The sequence below is a fragment of the Ambystoma mexicanum genome, chromosome 11 (assembly GCF_040938575.1).
Source record: "Ambystoma mexicanum isolate Mex_15411 chromosome 11, UKY_AmexF1_1, whole genome shotgun sequence".
In the NCBI taxonomy this organism is placed as follows: domain Eukaryota; kingdom Metazoa; phylum Chordata; class Amphibia; order Caudata; family Ambystomatidae; genus Ambystoma; species Ambystoma mexicanum.
Window position 1 is genome coordinate 1,242,168,899 of NC_090934.1, and position 23,691 is coordinate 1,242,192,589.

The window sequence follows — 23,691 nt, forward strand, 5'->3', positions numbered from 1 at the left end:
GTGCAACAAAACACTATACATTCCAGATCTCAAAAAGGGACAGCTGCCGTGATGGATAACTACTGGGTGTGCGACCAGCAGGCGTTCCTGCACATCCCACCATCATGGAAGGGCACCTGCTTGCTGGCTTTGTTGCAATCAGCGCTCCTGTTGGTCCCTGAAGAGCATTTAGTAGTGGGACCAGGTGGCTTGTTGGGTCCAACAACTACACCAGGGCCCAGCATCCCCAACGCAGTGCTTCCGCAGAAGCATATGTTTGCATCTTGCAAGAGAAGGGGAAAAGAGAATAATTGCGGAGGAGAAAAAGATTGAATTATCTATAGCAAGATTTCGAACAATTACTAAAAGAAATTCTAGATCAATACCAGCTCTACAGCAAAGAAATATCTGTTTCATTGCTGTTGCTACCGGGGGTGCAGACTGCCACGAATGCCAAGTGCCCTCAGATCGTGCCGTGGGAAGTGATCCAGCTGGCCAGTGACACAGAACAAGGCATCAATGCGATCAAGATGGAAATCAGGCTGGTGATGCTGCAGAATAGATATGTGCTAGACCTCTACACTGCCATGGATGGAGGGGTCTGCAAGAGGATTGGCAATTCCTGCTGTCCCTACAAACCTCCTAATGACGTAGAAAATGGGTCCCTTACCAATATAATATGGGCCCTGCACATTCTCAGCACTCATATGAAAACAGAAGCGGGCATACAAGAGACATCCTGGATGGGGCGATCGTGAAGATGTTGGTTCCCATGCTCATGTTCGTATTGGTAATATTCTGAACTTGCCAGCTGGGACTTTGGTGTTGTACCAAAGCAGTGCCTTTCAGTGCAAGGACAATTGTTTCAATTGAGGTACAGGAGGCACAAATGATAGCTCAGTTCAGACTGACGATCCAAACAAGACAGGCATGGTTGCGATAGAGAAAAGTCTTCATCTCCCCCAGGTACCACCACTGTTCCCCCACCTGACCCCGAGAACTACACAGAACACTGGGCAGATTCAGCAGGGTATGGAGGATGTATATATATGACATGTACCCCTGAACAATATGCGCAGGCATGGTAAAGTTTACAGTCTGTATGCGAGGCATAGGTACCAAAGGAAGGGTCGCCTTGATACTTGCAAGCTGAAAGATTGGAAAGGGAAAGAAGGGGTGAAAAGGATAGGGGGCTCACATTGGAGTCCGTTAATGTAGTATTAATTAGATAGGGTGTTTTTTTCTATTTTGGCTGGGTGAGTGGTGTGCCCATTATCTTGTGTGATAGTGTGCTTCTTTAAGCACATATGTGTACAACCATGTAACATACTTAGTGTTCCATTGCCTTCTGTATCAGCTTTTGGAATCACATTGGTCCTGTTGGGAAGGAGGGTCAATCGTCCCAGCACCCCCAGCCCTTTCGGATGAGACAGAGGCCTGAAAGTGTGCAGTAGGGACTCTGGGAGAGGGGTGGTGGCAAGGACCATAGCGCTGGGAGGATGGGGGATGTTTCTTTTGGTCCAGCGAAAATGGGGAACCAAATGCCATTTTACACAGTAGCAGCCATATTGGAATTGAGGCCTAACGTCGCGCTGCAACCAGGGTCACAGCCCGAGTCACATATGTAGAAATAAAGTGTATGCATGGGGGGATATGTTGTAGCTTGGGTGAGAAAGGCAAGGGCTGCAGAGATTCATAGACCCTTCATTGTCTCATGTTGCCAACATTCCGTATCCCGGAAGGAATGCACCCTGCAAGGCTACGAGGGGTTTGAGAGCTCTCTGAGAAAAGTGATCCCAAGAGAAGGAGAGAACGAGCCTCTGACCTTTCCTGTCCCAGATCTATATAATAGCGCACAAAAGCCCCAGTCCCAAGACCCCCAGCATTCCAAGGTACCATTCAGTTCCAGACCACCAACCATAAAACTGTTAGACCCCCCCAATCGATCAGAAAAGATCTGAAAACAGGGATCAGTTGCCTTCACCATATGTCGCGTGATTTGTGCTATGAGGTGCCGGGAGGGATAAAACAACATAGCTAAACCGAGGCTGGGGAACTTTGGTTGGGCGCCAACGTGTCTGTCATTGACGTGTAGTTTGTTAGAAGCGATGGCCTTGAAGTATCCTCTTAGCCCATGTCCGTAGTACCAGGTGCACATCAGGTTAGAGATAGAGCCAGTATTGTTTTTCTTCACATAATTGCCAGTTAGTTGAAGCTTTATGCCTGATGATGCGCACGGAGGAGCCCACGTGGAAGAAGATGGACAGACGGGGCTGGGACCAATGGCCTGGCATCCCTTATTGGGAAAATAAAAACTTGGTTTTCCTTGCAAGAGGTGTGCTGGGCCTTTTTCCTTAGTGGGTTGTATTTTATCTGGTGTGAGCATGATAGGGGCATTCCTCCCAGTCTCTCTTGGGTTCGCTTCATCTCTCTCACTCTCTCACACTCTTTCTTACACACACTCCCACATTATCCCTCACTCACATTGTGACTCACTCCCACAAATCTCTGCTTCCCAAGCAGCTACTCACTTCTCTTCTCCCTCTTTGTTTATGAACATGAACCGAGCACTCACTTCTTCCTTTCACTCGCTTTTGGTCTCCTTCTGAATCATGCTGCATCACTGTGCATTTAAAGTTATTTCTGATCGATTATTTTTTAATTGAATAGTACTCAATATATGGACATTGTGTGGATCAATGTTTCAGGCAACCATGCCACAATCCGAATTTGGAAACTGCAGGCTGGCTCATGTCTGACGGGAGCACTTAACTCACTCAGCTAACTTCAGAGTTTTCAAAATATTTTGGGGCAGTCATGGATCTGTAATCTGGAACTAGAAAGTATGTCATCTGTGTTGCCGCAGCAGGGGTGGACATTTTACAGGTTCAGTTCAGTACTTCTTCAGCACAGTGAATACAAGAGCCATCTTTGGCCTGAGACGAACCGTGAAGATACACATCGCGGCACATGCAGTATCCGGGGACAAGGCAAAGAACAGCAGAGGTGAGAAACATTCATGGAAATGCACTCTGCAGAGGGATCGCACACATGCACGTATACCGATAATGCACATTTCACGATTCAAACCCCTGTGTTGCGACATCATGGGCTCAGCTGAAGAAGGCCAGGTTTGTGCACATTTTAAAAGCAAGCAGTTGTTTAAGAACTCACATTCGGGTTCCATAAAGGAACTAAGGTGACCGGAGAGAGTCTGATGGAAAACCTGCAGTATATAAATGCAAATTAATGCTGTGAGCAGTCACCTTCAATGAGTACCTGTGCTGGAATTACGATGGTTTGATATCTCTGGGGTGTACAAATCTAAACAGAATTGCTACAGATCTCACCAATTTGCAAAACTCTTTTTCTATTGTTCCCTACAGTGCAGTACATTTATGTAAATTAATGATTGATACGCAAGCTTTGATCAGGATGATCTGTCTTCGTCCAAACCATCCAATCCCGGAACCAGTCAATGGTCACGTGTAGCAGTTACTCCCGGGTCTGCTGTCGTTTTCCCGCATGCGCAGTGACGTGAGGCGTAATAAAGGACCCGCCCTGCCGGAAGGCAGTTCGGGGCAACATCCTAACCTGGTGTGATGCGTGTTATGTGCCTCCCGTGCCACGCACCAGAAGGCCCACATATGCAACCCCTTTTGCTCCCCCTCCCCGTCAGCTGCACTGACAGGAGAGATCACAACACTGGTGACGAGTTCACGATCGGAAGATGCGCGCAGTAATTAGCACACGACTTGTCTGCACAACACGACCAATACAACAGTCAAATTTTTGGAAACAAAGTGGGGATATCCTCCACCACACGTGGTGAAGAAAAAAGCAATTGGCAGCCACAAACCATGAAACATGAAAGAACTGTGGAGAGAATTGCACTGATGGGCCACTGACCACCACCTGGACTGTGTAAAACACAGGTGAGGAGAACCTCATCGCCTATCAACACAAAGGCGTGCACAATAGAATAAGGGCAACATGGCAACTGGTCTATCCACGCCAAGGCCCAGCACACCAGCAAGGATAGCTGCGTCACTAACACCACCAGTGCCGTCCCCTTGACATCATGGAGGTGCCACGGATGCACTGGGGCCTTTTGGCCCCTACACAGATCCATCATCACGGGCCCCGCTGGATGCTGTGGATCCAAATGTTCGAAATGGTGATGGACTGCAAGGACATTACACCCAGACAAATTAGATCACAACTCCTGCTCAACATGGGCCACGGACTGCTGCGCATTTTCAACTCTTTGGTCATCGACGATGGGGCAGACATATCCCAACTAGCCAAGGGCGCTCTCACGTCACATTTTATGCCACAGTTAAATCCGGACTATGAAACCTTCAATTTCTGCACCACATTGCAAATGGAAGATGAGACCATGGATCCCTATCTCACAAGGCTCAGAAGACTAGAACTATCATGTGAATTTGACAACGTCAAAAAAGAAATAAGGCGCCAAATCATCAATGGCATGTTTAGTTTAGTTTATTATTTGTATAGCGCCGCCTGGCCCTGGGGCATCCAGGCGCTTTAATTGGTACAACAAAACAATATAATACAACATGGTCCATAGATGGACAATACAGAAAGTTTAAAACATTATAAAGCAGATAAAGGTAATGTACAAGGTAAGGCAAACAATACATAATTTACACGGGTTGCAGGCAGTAGTAGGTGCGATAACAGGGTAGTGTTGGGCGTTCTAGGCTTCTTTGGTCAGTAACCAGGTTCGGCATTGTGTCTGAATCGGTGAAAGGACGGTTCAGATCTTAGATCGAGTGGTAGTGAGTTCCAAAGTTTAGTGGCAAGCACAGGGAAGCTAGAGCCTCCTGCTTTTTGGAGTTTGTATCTGGGGATAGTTAGGCAATGTGTTTGAGCTGATCTAGTTGGTCGAGATGGGGTGTGGTGTGTGAAGTTGTCTGATAGGTATCTTGGTGCTTGGTTAGATAGGCATTTGTGAGTGAGGGAGAGGGTTTTCTTTTTTCTTTTACGCATCACCCTGCCGGTACTTGCTTTTTTTCAACCTTTTTATTTGATCCCGTTTAGCGAAGCCCCAATGTTTGAACGTAGGATTGGATCCATATTTTTTTCCACTTAAAGAGATCTGCTCCAACATGATACGTAAAACAGTTTATGTGTTCGAACACTGTTGCAATGTAGCGTCTATTTAGTCTTTTCTTTTGTAAACCACATGACCGGAAAGAGGCTTGCCTCATATAGGCACACAGCAGGATAATGCTTCATTCTTCCTTCCATCTCAGTATGGCCTGAGTAAAAGGACACCTGGTGCTTTAAAAGAGGTGCTCGGAGAAACTGTGCAGAATGGTGTTGGTTGAAAAAAGCATCACCTTAGCCAGGATTCTCAAATATGGACGCCAGAGGGAGCTGTCACACACGAGGGAAGCACAAATGGGCACCACACTACAGAAACTTCAACTGGCGTGATGACAGTGGTAATAGCAAAACTCTCCAACCATCAAGCACTAAGGGAGGACTACAGTGAAACACACAACTCACTGCGGTGGCAACCAAGAATCCCGGGACCGACCGAGTGCATATGGTGCGGAAGAGCACGTCACCGAAGGAGAAACTGCCCAGTGCAAGGAACCACTTGTGGAGCATGCGGGTGGAAGGACCACTACATACATGTCTGCAGATCCTCAGGGCAGCCTCAACACCCACAACACCAACCACAACTGCAACAGGCCAAACCTTTCTCCAAAAAGAAGAAGCAAGCGGATACACGTCGAGTAGCAATGGAAGACTGCTCATCTACAGACAAATGTGGGGCTGACAATGGAGAAACAGCGATGGCTGTAGGGACCGGGAGAACGAGGAGGAGGAGCAAAATCCACCTGATCTCAGCAAAGGCCCACAGAAATGCTGAGTCGAAAAAGAAAAGGAGAAGACCCAAATGCCTCGTAAACAAACGGGGTCGAGACACTTATTACAATCAGCATAGGAGCATCAGTAAATGTAATGCTGACCACCATGTTCCGGGCACTGCGTCCTCAACCGGAACTCAAGACAACCTAAACACTCCTATTTGCCCATGGCAGCAAGACGCCACTCCCGGTGGAGGGACGGTTCAGAACTGAACTAAGCAGAGGCGAGACCACAATCAAATTAAAGATCTAAGTTGTCAGTGCTTCAATCAAATGCCTACTTAGCAGGGATGCAGCTGAACACCTAGGGCTGATTCATTTAATCTGTGATGTCGCAGATTCCACTGGTGACACCGACCTCCTAGCCAAACACCCTGGCATCCTCAAAGGCGTTGGATGACTAAAAGGAAAGCTCATAAAACTACATATTGATGCTACGGCACATCCCTGGGCGGTACGCCATAGGAGAAGTCCATTTCACATGAGAGACCTGGTAGAAAAGGAGCTACAGGAACTTGAAAAGGCTGGCATCATTGAAAAAGTGACTGGACCAACGCCCTGGATATCGCCTATGGTGGTCCCGAAAAAGCCAAAACAACCAGGGAAGGTACGGATTTACATAGACATACGCCTACCTAATGCAGCAATTAAAAGAGAGCGGCACATCACCCCCACTCTAGATGAGATAATCACAGATCTCAAAGATTGACCTCAGCACTGGCTACCACCAATTGAAACTACACAGAGACTCGTGGTACATTACAACCTTTTCCACCCATCTGGGTTTGCAGCGGTACAAGAGACTAAGCTTTGGAATATCCTCAGCGGCAGAGGTGTTCCAACAAGCTATTCAGGAAGGGATCCAGGGGATCCCAGGAGTGCTGAATGTCAGTGACGACATCTTCATCCATGCTAGTGACAGGCAGGAGCACATGCGTCACTTAGAAATGGTGGTCAGCAGGCTGGAGACTTCAGGCCTTACCATCCACTGGGACAAATTTGAATTTCTGAAAGAAGAGATAATGTTTTTCTGGTACGTCTCTAACAGCGAGGGGGTATCCGCTGACACACAAAAGGTAGCAGATATAAAGGAGGCATCCCCGCCAACGACACCCACAGAAGTACGCAGTTTCTTGGGAATGGCAACATAATGTAGCAGATTAATTCCCAACCTAGCAACTATGTCCGACCCACTCGGGGAGCTCACCAGGTCAAACTTCAAATGGAACTGGAGCCCTGTATGCCAGGAAGCATTTGAGCGAATCAAGATATCATTGTCTTTGGACACAACAACGGCATATTACGACCCAACTCTGATGACAGAACTGTATGTCGATTCGAGCCCCGTTGGCCCTGGGGCCATCAGTGTACAACAGACAGAGACAGGGGAAACTAAAACCATTTCCTGCGCCTCGCGTGTCCTCACGCCTACCAAACACCAGTACTCGCACATCAAAGAGGAGGCTCTGGGGCTGTCAACATTTCCATATCTACCTCTATAGACGAAAATTCAGGGCATACATGGACCACAAGCCACTCATCCCGATCTTCACAGGGTCCTCAGCACACCCTGCGGTCAGAATTGGGAAATGGTTGCTCCACCTACAGCAGTATGAGTTTGATTTGGCCTACCGAGCAGGTACAGACAACCCGGCAGACTTCTTGTCTAGGAACCCGAGGGCCGCGACCCTGGGTGAGGTAAGCGAGGCAGAAGAGACAGAAGACCACATCTGTCAAATCCTACACATCATGAAGCCCAGGACAGTCAGCATCAACAACATTGTGGAGGCCACCCAAAACGACACTTACTGTGACGCAGTGAAAAACATGATCATATCGGGCGATTGGAAATCATTCCTCTGCCATGTACACAACCACCAATTGGCGGCCAGAGACTTCCTCACCGGTATGTTCCCGGTAGGACAGTAGCTATCTGTCACCGGCAAAGGACTAATCCAGAGAGACACCTGCATAGTCATCCCCAGCAGCCTACAGGACAGGATCGACTTGCACATAAAGGACAACAGGATATGGTCAGGACAAAAGACAGAATATGCCACCAAGTGTGGTTCCCGCACATTGACACCAAGGTGGTGGAGACCGTCACATCCTGCATCCATGTCAAATCACAGGAACACCTCCAAACCCTGAGCCAATTCAGTCATCAGAACGCCGATCATTAAGATGGGACGCCATCAGCATCGATTTCTGTACGGTGCAAGAAGGGACATATCTGCAGGTGGCTATTGATGACCACTCGTGGTAACTGGAAGTGGAGATCATATCCTCGACATTGGCAGAGACCGTAATCCCCGCGCTCAAAAAGATGTTTGCAACACACGGACTGCCAAGACGCATCAGGAGCGACAATGGGCCACCTTTCCAGGGGATGCAACTCAAAAAGTACATGGATGATCTACACATCAGACATCACCACATCACGCCCCAGTGGCCACAGGCAAACAGGGATGTGGAGAGATTCCTGAGGACCATCAACACAGTTTTGCACATATCCAGATCCCAAAACAGCCCCTGGAAAGTGGATCTGTACCGTTTCCTATGGAACTACAGGGTGACGCCCCAGAGCTCCACGAACGTACCCCTGGCAGACCTAATGTATGGGACTATGGTCAAATCAACCATACCCCATCACCCTAGCAGGGGGTGTACGTTCTCGATGGCGACTGAACCCAAAGAAAAAGAGTTGCAGCGAACAGTCATATAAGCGACAGGAGACCTGCAAGAAGATCAAAGCACAAGGTCGGAGATCACGTACTGGTTTTGCAAAATCCCACTAAGTCCAAGCTGGAAACACGCTATGACTATACACCCTGGACAGTGATCTGAACGGAAGGAACGATGGTGACAGTGGCACAAGGACAGCAGACAATCGCCAGGAATGCATCCCGGTTCAAGAGGGTGCACCAGCAGATGTGGCTAGACAGGGAGAGAAAATTACATGAAGACGATGAGCTTTCACAACATACACCGAGCCACAGATGCAAAGGAGACGCGCCACAGAGCGGTGTGCCAGGGGAGCCACAAGAAGAAGATAAGGAGGCGCATCCAGAAGATGGAGGTGAGCCAGAGGGGGGAGGTAATCCAGAGACAATACCCCAGCAGAGGCCCAGTAGGTACAACCTAAGGGCAGCCCCGAAGGCCCCAGAGACACTAAGAGACTATGAATGGTGAGAGAAAGGCAGAGAGCATGCACCTGTGCCGGACTAGATTTGCAAAGGAGAGTTGCACATGTTTGTTTTGAATACTGTTATAGGTTTGTGTTTAATTGTTTTTGTTGGGAAAACGGAGGAATGTTATATCTGTATGGTATGAGAGGGAAGTACTAAAGTGAGATGAGGGCCATAGAGAGAGGCTGAGGGCCACGGGAGCGTGCTGTTAAGATGGATGGAAACATGGATAGGTACAGTAGTCATAGCGTGGATGAGGGGCACAACTAGAGGGCCAAAGAGAGAGGGATACACAGAAAGCAATAGAGTGAAGGGCTCAAGTGGAGGTCCGGCCAGGTGTAGGACACGAGAAAGTGAGGGCATGCTAGAATGGATGAAGGGCACGAGGAGAGGGCCAAAGTGGGACACAGCCAGAGCGGGATAATGGGGGTCTTCAGGAGAAGGAATCGTAGTGAAGGACTTACCTAGAGGCTGGTGGTTCCTCACCATGTGATTGACTGAGCAGCTCAGCTCCTTCCTGAGCACGAGCATAAGATTTCCCACACCCTGGCTCAGGGTCTAAGGCTGCTCCTCACGCAGCACCAATCTGGTCCACCCACTGTCTAACAGGTCAAATTTCATTGGCTTCTTAGCAGCCAATAAAATGTTAAGATGGATGTGACTGACAGTTGGGAAAAAAAGTGTCAAAGTGCGCTGATTGTGTATGAAATAAAGCTTCCAGGGCCAGCACTTTGGCACCCTGGCAGACACCTAAACTAAACACTTACACCATGTGCGCAGAGCACTTCTGGCACAGGGCAGTAGTCAATTGAAAACGTGCATATCATTGGGATGTGTCCCAGGGTTGGGAATGAGTTGCCTACCAGGGCCCAAGACAGACGAGGGCAGAATGTTTTATTTATTTATTTTAATAAAACAACTATTCTCTCCCAAGCCACGGGGCCTGTCTATCTGGAGCGTGCTGCTCTGTGCAGTTAGAACTGTGTGCCTACTGTACCGCCTTGTGGGGGAAGGGGTGGGTGCCCCCCGCCCTACACAAGCAACCACCTCTGATAGGCCCCCTCCCCACCTTAACTTTGATGATGGCAGCATCTCTGCCGCAGGAGAACAACAAGGGGGATAAGTCACAACGAGAAGCATCAGAAGGAAGACACCAGGCAGCAAAGACTTCTATTGGTCTACACGCTGTCCAGAAATAGAGGGTATCAGGTAATATTATCCCCACCAAAAATATCACTGTATAAATGGTCGTCGGGAACGGCCACAGGGGATATTTTTAGGGGGGACAATATTAGGGTTTTTGGGAGCGGGGTTTGCGGGGTTGCCCCCGCTCCGTTTAAAATAAAACGGGGGTTGGAGGGGTCCCCCGCAGGTTCCATGCCTTAATATCGCTGAAAAAATATGGCGACATTTTTGTATGGCGATATTTTTGCGGGATATTAACACATGGAACCAAATAGAGGCCTTATTAATGGAAGTCGCCCCAGCCCCCAAGAGACATTAAATGGCCCACCACAAGGCCTTATCAAACGGGGACTCAGTCCCCCAGAAAGTTTCTTACTTTGTTTGCAAAAGATACTGCCAGAAAACGGGGCGGGCGTACAAGTCCTTTTTGAAGCCTCCCTAAGCACTTTCCCTGCCACACCCCCTTGAGCCAGGTAAGTAATTGGACAGGGTGGGTATCCAATCCTTGGAGCGGGTGGGTTATTTAAGAAGGTACATGTGAGTTGTGCAGTGTGGTTAGTTGGGTGAGGGCAGGCGGTGGAGAATGACGTCTGAGAGACCATAGGAGGTGAAAGTGAAAGGAGTGCGAAGGCTTTCGGTGAGAGGGAGTCTGTGAAGTGTTTGTGTTTGAGAGTAGGGAGTGTGTGAATGAGCAGAGTAGAAAGTAGTAGTAGTTGGGTGTGGTGGTAGTAGCAGGAAGTGGTAGTTAGTCATAGTGGACGGTAGTGTTAGTGGTTGCATTGGGAGTGACAGCGGGAGAGTGTATGTGAGAGTAGTAGGAGTAGTAGCAACAAGGGGGAGGGGTGGTGGTAGCGTGGTAACAGTAGAGGGAGAATAGAAGGTGATCTAGTAGTGAGGAGGAAGGAAGGCGATATTAGAGGTATTGGTAGTACAGCGGCGGCTGGAAGAAGGAAAGTGATAACATCTAAGGGTGGCGGTAGGAAGGCAGAGTGTGAGAGTGGAGGAGCAGTAGTATGGTGGGAGGGGGAATATCCCAGGGACCAGTGTAGAGAAGGGTCAGGAGCGACTGTGTGCAAGGGGAACAAGTGGAACTGTGTAGAAGGAAGCACCAATCCATATCCCCATAGAGTACTAAGCAGAGCTAGGACAGGGACAGCTAGAAGACCTCTAAGGGGTTACCCAGCCATCATTTTAGGGATACCGTTATTTTAGACTAAGGAAGAAACGCCAGTATACATTGAATGAAATAAGAGCCCGGTAGAGCGGGATGAATCTTATGGTCTGGGAAGATGGCTGTTCTCATGAATACATGACCAGATAGATGGTGATTAAGTGCTTAAGATCATATGTGCAAACCTGAGATGATGATCAGTAACTGAAAGCCAAATGATACTGTAGAAACGTCTCAATATATACTTATGTATTTCTTAAGCGTGTTATTGAATCTGTAATGCACTTATTAACTGCTGGTGTATATCTAATGTGTATCCTTTGTTTTCGCTATATTTTGTGTTTCCTCTCTACGTTTGGTATATTCTTTTGATGTTAATGACAAACTTGGTTTTATGTTTGTATGCTCATGTTTGATGCTGTGGATGCAATGTTCATGTATCTGTTTAAAGAAGTGGTTAAACTGAGCTTTACCTTTAGAAAGGCCCATCTTGGCTGAACATGTGCGGCAACTTATAGCAATTTATGTATTGATTTTGACAATTAAAAACTAAGAATCTTGATACTGACTGAGTTTTTGTTGGGATAACATCTCATAATTTAGTAAAGTGTGCTAACAGGCCTATAGACTTTGTGTCTAGACCATTTAAAGACATGTTTAGACGTGTGCATTAGATGATGGCACACCATGTTTATTTCACTTAGTTAATTCATGATGCACGGGTTTAGTCTAAAGGTGCCAGAATCTGCAGCTATCGAACAATACATTATTATTCTTGTTAACAGGAGGGATCTTTGCTGGTTAGTTGTGCAGCCTAAGGGCCCTCAATTACTTGGCTTATCCCCATAATTAATGGTAGAAATAAATGAATTTGGTCAATGAACTGATTGTTATTTTGTGCCCTGGTTTTTAGGAATCCAGCTGCAAGCACAGCACATACCAGTGACATGCACTGAAAAGCTCAGCGTGCAGATTCTGCTTTGGTGCATCTTGTAGCAAATCCTGTTTACTCAGATAACATTGAGTCAAGGTGAGGATATACAGGCAACATTTCAGTTATTTTTTACACTGCCTGCAGCCTAGCATTATGTGCTCAGCAGCACAAGAGAACATCCACAGGAAAGACCCATGTATGTTTCAGAACTGTTAAAACTATGGGATGGGATGCCAATGCAGTGCATTCTTTTGCACCTGGGGAAGAAAATGATCAGTGAAAAAACGAATATTGAGGTATTTGCTTCTTGTATGTTTTTATCACTATGTTTTTCTAAAAGGTTGTTGGTAGGACACAAGGAAATGTGATATCAATCAGCTATTTTATGTGCCCAAGATCACACATTCGTTATGTTTGAAAGGCCCACTGATAGCTTTCACCTGCAGCTGGGTGCTTTGTCCCATTTATGCAATGGTAGCAATGGGGTTTCGGAAGCATTTCAAGAAGAAATGTACACATGTCTTTTGAATGTGAATGGCTTGTGCTGCGGAAACATGCTTCACTGGATGAGGAACTAAAAGCTGAGTGAGAGCGTGTGTTTGTTTGGTAAATATTTGCTACTGCATATATGCCCAAAAGCTCCATGCTAATTTGAGAGCTACGTATCCATTCCTGTTTTTTCTTTGCATTCTGGAGCTTGTAGCCCAATATTAGTAGTGGGAAAAGCGAATTCCCAGAATGTAAAGGGAATCAAAAGGGATTTAAAGAGCATCTCCCAAATAACATGGGCTTGTCTGGCTGCATTCTGATGTTTGTATTTTGTATTTGTATTTTATTTGGGGTTTATAAAGCGCTTTAAACCAAAGTGGTGTACATAGTTTATAAAACAGTACAATAAAATGAAAATGACAAAATGAAACACTCAAATGTGTAAATCAGATTCAAGAAGATGAGTCTTTAGTGAAGAACGAAAAAGAGAATATAAAGAGATGGAGCGGACCGATAGTGGAAGCGAGTTCCAATGGGAGGGAGCTAACAGAGAGAAAGAACGAAAATGGGATTTAGCACAATGTTGTCAACTGATGACAAGCATTGACAAAGCCAACAGTTTTGGCTTTTGTGTGTGCACAGGGTCTCACTTTTTCTTACTGGCATTAAGACAAAGTTCATTGCAGGTGCACCAAGACAGAATAGAAGACAGACGATCAGGGATGATAGAGGAGGAAGAGGAGGAGGAGGAGGAGGAAGAGAGGAGCTTGAAGAAGAGTTGTGTGTCATCAGCGTAACACTGGAAATGCGGAGAGAAGACAGAGATCAGGTGAGCAAGCCAAGGTGAGAGGATGGAGACCTGGGGACACCACAGGCAGAGAGAGTGTTGGAGGAGGAGAAGGAGCCCAGGAGCACCTGGGAGGGGCGGTCAGTAAGCAAGGAGGCCAACCAATCCAGTTTCCTCTCGTATATAAACAGAACGATGCCCTTCTTCACTGATCATGGTGTTCTGACTGTGTTCAGCATTGCCAGTAGCCAATACATGAAAAGAAGGAGATTTGTGAAATATAGTCGTTGCAGGGCAGATTAAAGCCTTTTCAACATCCATAGATGCAGACAAGGTAGTTTGGACTGGAAGTTCCGCTCGATAGCGAGAGTCTTTTTCCCCAAGAGGGGCATCACTCCCAGTGAGGTCCCACTTGCTTAGATCCCTAGGGTGGCTCGTGCGTAGCGGGCTCACCTCCCTATCCTCAAAGGGGGTGGCTCCCCATGATGAATTGTCCAGATTCACCACACACCCCAATGGCCTAGCATTTTGCTTGTGCAATAGTCACCCACTAGGCAGCTGGGGAGGCCATTTTGACACCCACAACTCTGTACCCCATATCACTGTGGCACCCATTTTACCAATTGTGGCTGCTTAATTTATATGGCCAGGATTTCAACCAAACATGAAACCAGCGTTGTTGATAGGTCTGGAAAAGATCAGGGGCTAAGTTAATGTTGGGACTGGCAGGATTCGGCGCTAGCTATAGCCTTTTGGTTGTTGTCCCTGGGCTTTCTATCCGGGGGCTACCAAAGACCTGGGGTTATTGCCCCCCTCAGGCTCCTCCAGCAACGCCTCTGCATGAAACTGCAGGATAAGCCCCTGGGGGTCCAGCAAAGTGTAAGGGACAGCAGAGGTTCTGGACAGTATCATAATAGTGTCACTGCTATGCATGCTGTCGTCGGTGTCAGTGGAGGTTCTGGACAGTATCTTTATAGTGTCACTGCTATGCATGCTGTCGTTGGTGTCAGTGGAGGATCTGGACAGTATCCTAATAGTGTCACTGCATGTCAGTGGAGGTTCTGGACAGTATCCTAATAGTTTCACTGCTATGCATGCTGTCGTCGGTGTCAGTGGAGGTTCTGGACAGTATCTTTATAGTGTCGCTGCTATGCATGCTGTCGTTGGTGTCAGTGGAGGATCTGGACAGTATCCTAATAGTGTCACTGCATGTCAGTGGAGGTTCTGGACAGTATCCTAATAGTGTCACTGCTATGCATGCTTTCGTCGGTGTCAGTGGAGGTTCTGGACAGTATCCTAATAGTTTCACTGCTATGCATGCTGTCGTCGGTGTCAGTGGAGGGTCTGGACAGTATCCTAATAGTGTCACTGCATGTCAGTGGAGGTTCTGGACAGTATCCTAATAGTGTCACTGCTATGCATGCGGTCGTCGGTGTCAGTGGAGGTTCTGGACAGTATCCTAATAGTGTCACTGCATGTCAGTGGAGGTTCTGGACAGTATCCTAATATTGTCACTGCTATGCATGCTGTCGTTGATGGAGCACTTATCAGATGCTTTGAGATAAAGCTGCAGTGATGACTGGGTGGTTAGCATTTGATTCACAGATGTTGCTGGGAAGGGTGGATGTTCAAGGAAAGCTACAGGAAGTGATAAAGTTGCCTGTTTTTTCTGTTGCTGGAGCCAAAGGCGGGTCAAGTGAGCAAAATGTTGCACCGTATTTTCTGCCAATGATGTGGTAATGCAATGCGCAAGGATTGGTTTGCATCCATTAGAAGAGTTTCCACTAGTTGTAAGGCCTCCTAGGTTGTCCATGGTGGACAATTAGGTTGGCACCTTGCAGGCTTTGGTTTGATCTTTGACCTTCCTCAGTTGGTCCCTGGGGATTCATTTCGTACTTACCTGCTGCCTTGTCTGGTGTTTTTGTGGGGCGCCGCACGTAACACAATTGAAGTCGAAAGCCACCAGTCCATCACTCTGCCGCTTCCTGATCCGCGTTTAATTGCCAGGCCTGAAATGTTGGGGGCTCGCGGGGCACCTCTGATTGGAGATCGCGAGAAGGTTAAATACTTAATAATGAGATCTGCCATTGGCGGATTGACGATCTTGGCGATGCCTGGAGGTGCTCAAGTGAGATGGATCGTCGTAGAGAAAGACTGCGGCCTTTTCACGCGGGAGATTACGAGCCCAAGGGGGGAGAAGCCCTGGGCTAAAACCGGAAGCAAATCCTTTCCCAGCCTGCCTGTCATTTTACACTGGAAAGGAATCGTGTATTTATTGGTTCTATGACCGTTTATGCCACGCATAGGTCACGGAAACGAAATTTAAGTAATGGGGGTGCTTATTACAGTTTTTCCTGTGCTTGGAATCTAATTTGCTTTGTATTGTGGCATGAAATAAAGCGCAGACCTTTCCCAAATGACATATGAAGCACTGTGCATGCAAAAGAACACAAGCAGACTAAGCACAAACACATCGGAAACAAAGAGGCGCGTAAGAACATTACGCACAGTCCCGGTGTGCACCGAAGGGATCCAGTTTAGGAAACGGAAATGGCGCTACTTACCAAGAGTAAGGTAGCCAACCTCAACCAAAGGGATGAGGTGTTCCAGAAGCCTGGGCCTACAGCAAAAGAAGGCCTGCCTCCAAACCTTGTTTGTTTTTTAAAACAGGCAGAAACAACAATTCCAGTCAACATGTGGGGCAAGTTGCACGCGGAAGCTGTGACGTTGTAGCTAACCCAATCAGTTAATAGCCAATGAGCGCCTTTTATAGCAGGTATTTTAGTTTGAAAGGAATTCCTTTGGCAGTCGCAAGTCAACATTTACCATTCAACAGCACACCTAAAGGAGCATCTGAAGGGGGTGATCAGCTTTTGTGCTAGGTCGGTTGTTGATTTTTAGTGACGCAGGAGGAATTACGCGTGATCCATTTGGTTATAACAGATGGCTAAGTCACGCCAAGGGGAAGCCCCTATGTATCTGCTTTGGCCCTTTCCTTCACATCTTTTGATTCCCAGCCTTGTTTTTTTTCTGCAAACCTTTGTTTGGCTTTTTGTGTTTTGCCATAGCTGCAATTCTAGACAAACATTTAATGACCAACATTTACGCAGCACTACGGGATTGCACTGCGCGGCATCCACTGTAGAAGAGGAATTTCAATGCATAAAATGCATCGACCTTGCTTACATCTTAACAAGACTCCAGGCTCATACTTCATTCAGACACCCAGTCCCCTTAGGGCTATTAGTATAACACAGTAAGTCCGTTTGTGCCGGGAGCCCAAATGCCCCCATTATTAAGAGACCATCCGAGGCACATAGCCAATGTTCAGCCAACAAGACCTTCTCACCTCCAATGCACGGGAGACCTAGAGTTGTGGAGAATCCTAATTCCAGCAAACTGAGATTACTTTTCAAGGAGGAAACCGTACCTCCACGAGCAAATCGATTTCCCTCCTACGCCCATAAGTAATATTGTAAGTCGGCCTTTGTTAATGGAAACATTTCTGAGAATACATGTAACCAAAAGCCACTTATCTTAAGGTCACTCTAAAGGAGGCCAGACACTAACCTGTGGCCTCTATACTCGTGGTTAGAGAAGCAGAGTCGGATGAGGGGATGATGCTGTCTACAAGGAGCATCTGTGGACCAGGATACATGGGATTTAGGGGAGGATAACGCAGATCTTTGGTAAAACTGAGATTTTCTTGGACACCAGGCAGTCCGTCCAAAAGCCCGACTCTCTCTCAATTGCCCTTTTAAAGATGGATGGAATTATCTGGCCTTTTTCCACGCACTCAACCATTAGTGTGTACCGCCCTAAGATAGCGCTCCTTATCCCCAGCAGGGAGATGGGTGAGAGAGCTTTTAGCCACCTTTTTTGTGGCCGGGATACTGATCCTATCCTTCCACGGGAGGAGCTCCACACAAGTCACTGCTTTAGTAGCGAGAAATTAATGCAGGATCTAAGGCCGGACTAAGGGTTTGGGCCATTTGAGGTCTGCGGCATGTTGTCCGAGGCCTTTGGGTTCTGTGATTTTAAGGTGGCCGCGTATTTCCAGGCGAGGGTCACAGCACCACAGGTGGTCTACAGTGGCAGGGTCCTGGTCCTGAAGCTTAATCTGCAAAGTAAGTGTGACACTCTGCCGCATAGATCGTGACTGCTGTTTCGCGCGACACATGTGCATCGTGTTGTTTTAGGCAATATAACGCAGATAGACCCATCTCTCCTATCCCTGGGATCAGGGCTAAAGTGGGCGGGGACTAATCAGGACAGGACTCGTACAGGTTTTTCACTGCTTATGACCAGGGAAAAAATTAGGACTGTGGCCAAAGCAATGCTCCTGCCTTTATAACTGAAGATTGTGGCTTGAAACAGAGGTCTTGTGTCAGAAGCCGTGTATAGATGTAATGTTACGTTATTGGATTCCCTATGGCACCGCTCTGCCATTTGCACGGTCTCCTGGTGCTGTGGAACCTGTGGAAATAAGGGTGGGTGGGTCTGATTAGTGAAGACAGAAGGACCATGCAAGATAGCATTGCTGATTTGTGGATTTGTGTGGTATGGTGCAACCCGGGTACTATGGGCAGGGATGTTTATAGGTGATTTGTAAAAAGCATTAGAGGTATCCATATCCAGAGGGTAGCATGGTGTGCTCCTATTGCAGGGGTCTTCGACCTTTGGCTCTCCAGATGTTTTGGACTACATCTAGCATCAGCTCAAGCTTGCATGGTCAATCGAAAGCAATCTTGGGAGGTGGAAACCAACACATCTGGATAGGCACAGATTGCAGACCCCTGCCTCAGGGAGGAACGGTTGGGGGCGGATATACACTGTGTTAGAGGGAATATATTTCTGATGTTTGCGTTGGGCATGTGTTCAAATGCTGTCTGTGGTTGGCTTAGCTGGTGTGAATAATATGCGTTGGAAAGTAGAAAATGAGTGCAATAGTGTGGGAAAGAGTCGCTGAGCTTGGGCATTCCAAGCAACCATCCGGCGTAGACGACTGGTTTCCTGATGGTGGTGCATCTTGGCCAGAGCCCTTCTTGAGACATCCTCGTGCTCTTGCATCATGTGCACTTTTCATGCACTTAGCCAACCTCTTTCTTAGAGCAGGAGACTCTTTGCTGTTTGCCATTTGTGAGGGCATTCCATACCTGAAACATCCCTTCTGGTTTTTCCTTGTCATTCCTTTTATTTCTTAATCTGAGACACCATTATTCCAACCTCTCTTGTCCTTCTGTAGTTCTCCACTTGGCTTCCCTTAACTTGATGGTTAATCCCTCTAAATTGCATGTTATTGTTTCTTCTGTTGATGCAACTGGTCACCTCTACATTGTGTACTTCTAATGTAGGGTTATTGAATGGAAGCATTTGCTTTTGTGCACTTCGGCACTGTGGCACCCCACTACTAACAAATCATCCGATTGGATCCAAGGTTTCTCACTCTTGCCTGGAGATTAAGGGCCTGATTCACAGAGCATTTTCCTATGGCATTGCACCATTATAAAACGCTTCTGTGAAGCAGGCCCTGACCCTCACCACTCACTCAGACCAGCAGAATAGATGACCTGGACACCAAGAGTAGAGGCAAATGAGGTTTAGTGAAAGCATGTTCTGTATGGCAGGCAGGCAGGGGCGCTGTCTTCCTTTCTCACAGTAAGCCTTTATATAGTGCCTGGATAGGTTAATCCCAGTTGCAGGTTGTCACAACATTGCCATATTTCCAGGAAAAGAGAGCTGTGTGTACAACATGTCCAGACAACCACAAGGCTGCTTACTTGTGTTGCTGTGAATTTATCAGGCCATCATGCTTGTGTTTCATGCAGGCCCTGGTAGTGACAGTTGTAACCACAGCAGTGTTTGCTTGGTGTTGCTGTGGATTTTATCAGGTCATCATGTTTGGCTTGGTCAGGAGCAGCTGTGTTTTCACGTGTCCTGACAACAATCTGTATCATGTTTGGCTTGGTCAGGAGCAGCTGTGTTTACAAGTGTAGTGACAGCAGTGTGTATCATGCGTCTGCTTCCACGGACAGACCGTTTGCTTGTGCAGCATCTGCGGTCATCTCAAGGTGTGTACTCAAGTCAACAATAGTCCAAGTATTTTATCGAGTGCCCTCTCCACGTGCCTCGAGCAGGGGGCAGCTAAAGGTACTTCACAAAACACCTTGATGTTATCAGCACCAGTATCAGAGGCGGAGTTGCATTCCTTTCTGCTGAACCCATGCTTGGCACATCAGGTCAGGATAGGTTTGACTGCCTTCCTTTGGCTACAGAGGTAAACGAGACATAATTTCACATATTTCAACATCCATAGTTTCACAATCTGCCTTCTCGTTTTTCTTTGGTCTTTTCTTGCTTTCTTTGTCCAATTGTTTTTCTTTATGTTCCAATTCTGTCTCTTCATGTATGTTTTTCTTATGCTTTTTACATCCCATCTTTTGTTGCCATTTGTGATGTCAAATCAACGACTGAAGCGAAACAAAGCTTTGGATAATGAGTGCTTTGTATTTTGTGTGTTTTTTTAATGCTATATAGAATTATATTTCGGGAAAGCAATGCACAACGGACCACTTCCTTCAGTCACTATGCACAGAATGGTCTTCCCTGCATGCCACCACCCTCGGGGCATGCCGTGCCCACGGGACATCCCACATCACTACAGCTACACATATTCAACGATCCTGTGCGTGTCTACATTTCATGTTATCAAAACTGAAGGTATAGTTCCAGAACAGCATGGGTGTGGCTGGTGTGGCTGATGGAGTCATCACAGTTTTCCTGGCTGTGTCCTCCTCCCATGTGGCATGGGGACAGCAGCCACTACCTGATCCTGACCATGGGGGTGGCTGTACGAGGGAGGATCACATGGAAGAAGACAGCCTCCGGGAGATGAAGCCTACGGCTTCATTGGATGAGTCATGGTATCCTCCATTTGCCCATGAAAAAAAACCCTTGATACCCAATACCCTAATGGCCTAATGCCATGCTTCTGTACCCCCCTTCAGGGAAAATAGGAAAACCTTTTCCATAAAACCCTTTAGGCCAAACGTACATCCCTGGTCTAAAAAATAAATGCTCCAAAAATACCTTTTCCAGATGTATTTCCCCTCCATATAGAACTGGCTTATCATATGGAACTATTGAAAGTGATTTCCCAAGTAATCTGCATCAGTTAACATCAATGGACTCCATTTCCCAGAAACACGCAAGTACTGGGACGAGCAGGAAGAAGGGAATGATGTAGAGTAGAAGGAGCCTCAAGCTCAGTGAGCATGCTAGTTGTTTTCAGAAGGGACCTGTGAACGGGACATTTCAAGATGGAAAACAAACTATAGGAAGCTGTTTTTTGTGGGAAGAAGTTGCTTCTCTCTGCAAGGTGTGTGGAATCTGGAAGCATGAGCCGGTGTGCTGTAGCCAAGGGGCTCGCCAGAAAGAGGCAGTGGATCGTTGTGGGAGCAGGACGTGCCACAGAGATGCCAGGAAGCAAGGGAACATTCCTGGATGTTCAGCAGCTGAAGTAAGCAACGTTTCACCTACCAGGACCTGAAGGAAGGCAGGAAGGCAGGCATATGGAAGCAGAGCCACAAGAGAAACCGGAATGACATGGAAACAGTCCAGAGTGGAAAGCAGGTGGCAAAGCTGCCCCGCATAAGTGTGAATCGGACCAAAGACACCACATGCCAGTGAGTCAACCCAAGCAACGCGTGGACACCGGATCATTTCGGTGACCGCGCCAAACACAATTTGTGAACTATAAAGCTACACAGACACAAACAGTAAAAAAATTGTTTTGCAAACCAAGAAAGCACATTGCAAATATGAAACCCAGCCATATATGAGTGTATGGAATGAAGATATGGGGGAAACCCAGTGCGAATGTTGAAACTACCAGATATACAAACCCAAAGAAGATATATGCAATTGAGGAAGTAAAAAAGGAACTATTACCTATGGAAATAAAAAGTCCTGGCAGGTGAGTAAACCAGGCAACTACATGTGCATGAGAAGTCCTGGCAGGAGAGTATACCAGGCAGTTGCAAATCTACAGGAGGTCCTCAGAAAGGACTATTTTTGTTGAACAAAGATTGTGGAAGTAAAAGAGGAACTGTTACTTGAGAATATAAGAAGTCCTGCCAGGGGAGTATACCAGGCAATCACAAGTGCATAAAGAGTCCTGGCATGGGAGTATACCAGGCAGTCGCAAAGAACCCTGTACTGCACTTTCCCCTCTCCCTTTCCCCCATGCACTTTTCCCTTCCCCTCTACCCTTGCACTTGCGCGATCTGAATGACACATGGCCTAGTAAGATCGTTGTCTGTCTCCCCTTGTTCCCCCCCTGCCTCGTTGCGCCTTGAAACACTTGTGTATAGGTGCGTTACAAATGCCTTATCATATCATATCATATCATATCATATCATATCATATCATATCATAAAGGACTGCATTTGTAATCAGTGACGTTAAAGAAGAATCCAGTGGAATGGAATAAACATCTGGTACCAAGGCCATTGGTCGAAGTGCACTTTAGCGGTGCTCCTCTGCTTTTTTAAATTAAGTTTTACTGTTCCTATACTTTTATGTTATGTTACAGAATGGTTTCATTTTCAAATAAAAGTGTAGGAAGCAGTTGAAACCTGCACTTCAGTGCACTTCATTGAACGTTCCCTTAAACAGCAGGCTCATGTGTTTGGGGGTTTGTAGGGAGAGGTGTGAGATGGGGTTTGTGGGGAGCGGGGCAGGCCAGCAGGCAACATGGTTCCACTACTTAGACTTCGACCACTAACCAAGGCTTGCTACACTTGGTGAATTGTGTGTTAAGAAGGAACTTTTGAAAGAAGGAACCACAAGGTTAAGTAGCTCTGTACCTAACAGGATTGTTGTGGGCTAAGAAAGACACAAATAATTATTAGACCAAGAAACGATGATGTAGTATTGAAGAATCCGGGAGGAAAGGAATCACTCCCTGGAACCAAAGTTCTTTTACCTTTGATTACTTTTATGTTGGAGCTGTTCTATTTTTGCATTTATGAACACAATCACCAGGTTAAGGACATTTCCCTTTTCACATTATCATGTTGTTTGTAGTGTGAGGATCAGGATAGAACATTTGGACACAAGGACAGTTTTGATTTTGACATCCTGACATGGACAGATCCTTAGTTTTAGGTAGGGAAATTCCTCTTAGAGCATGGTCAGCGAGGCCTTTTTCCAACACGTTTTATGTTAAAAGTCTTTAACCAAAAACATGACAACGTTGTGTCCGGCTTTCATTCTGACTCCTCACACTGTTCAGGATCATTGTTCCTCTGTAGAGTTTTGATGGTTGAAAAGTGTGATGCAGTTTCTGACTTTCGCACCATTTCTCATCCGCTATTCCAGTGGCGCAGCAGCAGCTGCACCTAGTCCCTGGCAGTTTCCTTTATCCCTTCTGCTAACAAGTTGTCCCTGCAGATTTCCCCAGAGCTCTGCACTCGTGTTTGCTCTGGCAGGGTGTAGTGGAGTATATTTTTTCACAAATCACAGATTCAATCACGCAGGAATAATCCCACTCAGGGCGCTGGCAGCATTGCAATGGCCTGCGTGTAATTGGCGTTTTCTGGACCAAGGAAAACTATAAAACTGAAAACCGAAATATAAACAAGCCTGATAACGGAATGTGACATTAAAGGGAAACAGGAGCCCAGATCTGTGCACTCAAATGGAAATATATGGTATATTTAGTAAACTGTTCCTTGCAGGCACTAGCTAAATCGATGAAAGAAATTAAATTAATTGAGGACACAGTCAACCTGCCTAGTCTCCGGAGTTAGCCTGGAGACTCCAGGTTTTTACGCACTTCTCCAAGTCTCCAGGGAAGAGCATGGAGTTTCTGTTTTTTTTTTTACAGTCCCAGCAACTCCACCCATGCCTCAACAGATTGGATACAAACAGTCCACTAGGGGACAATCACATAGAGGTGCCAAAGGCCCTATCCGCACAGCAGGGTAGGGTTTCGTTTTTCTTTTTTTTTTAAACCTCTAGTTAGGGCAGGTGGGCAGAGTCTTGCGTGA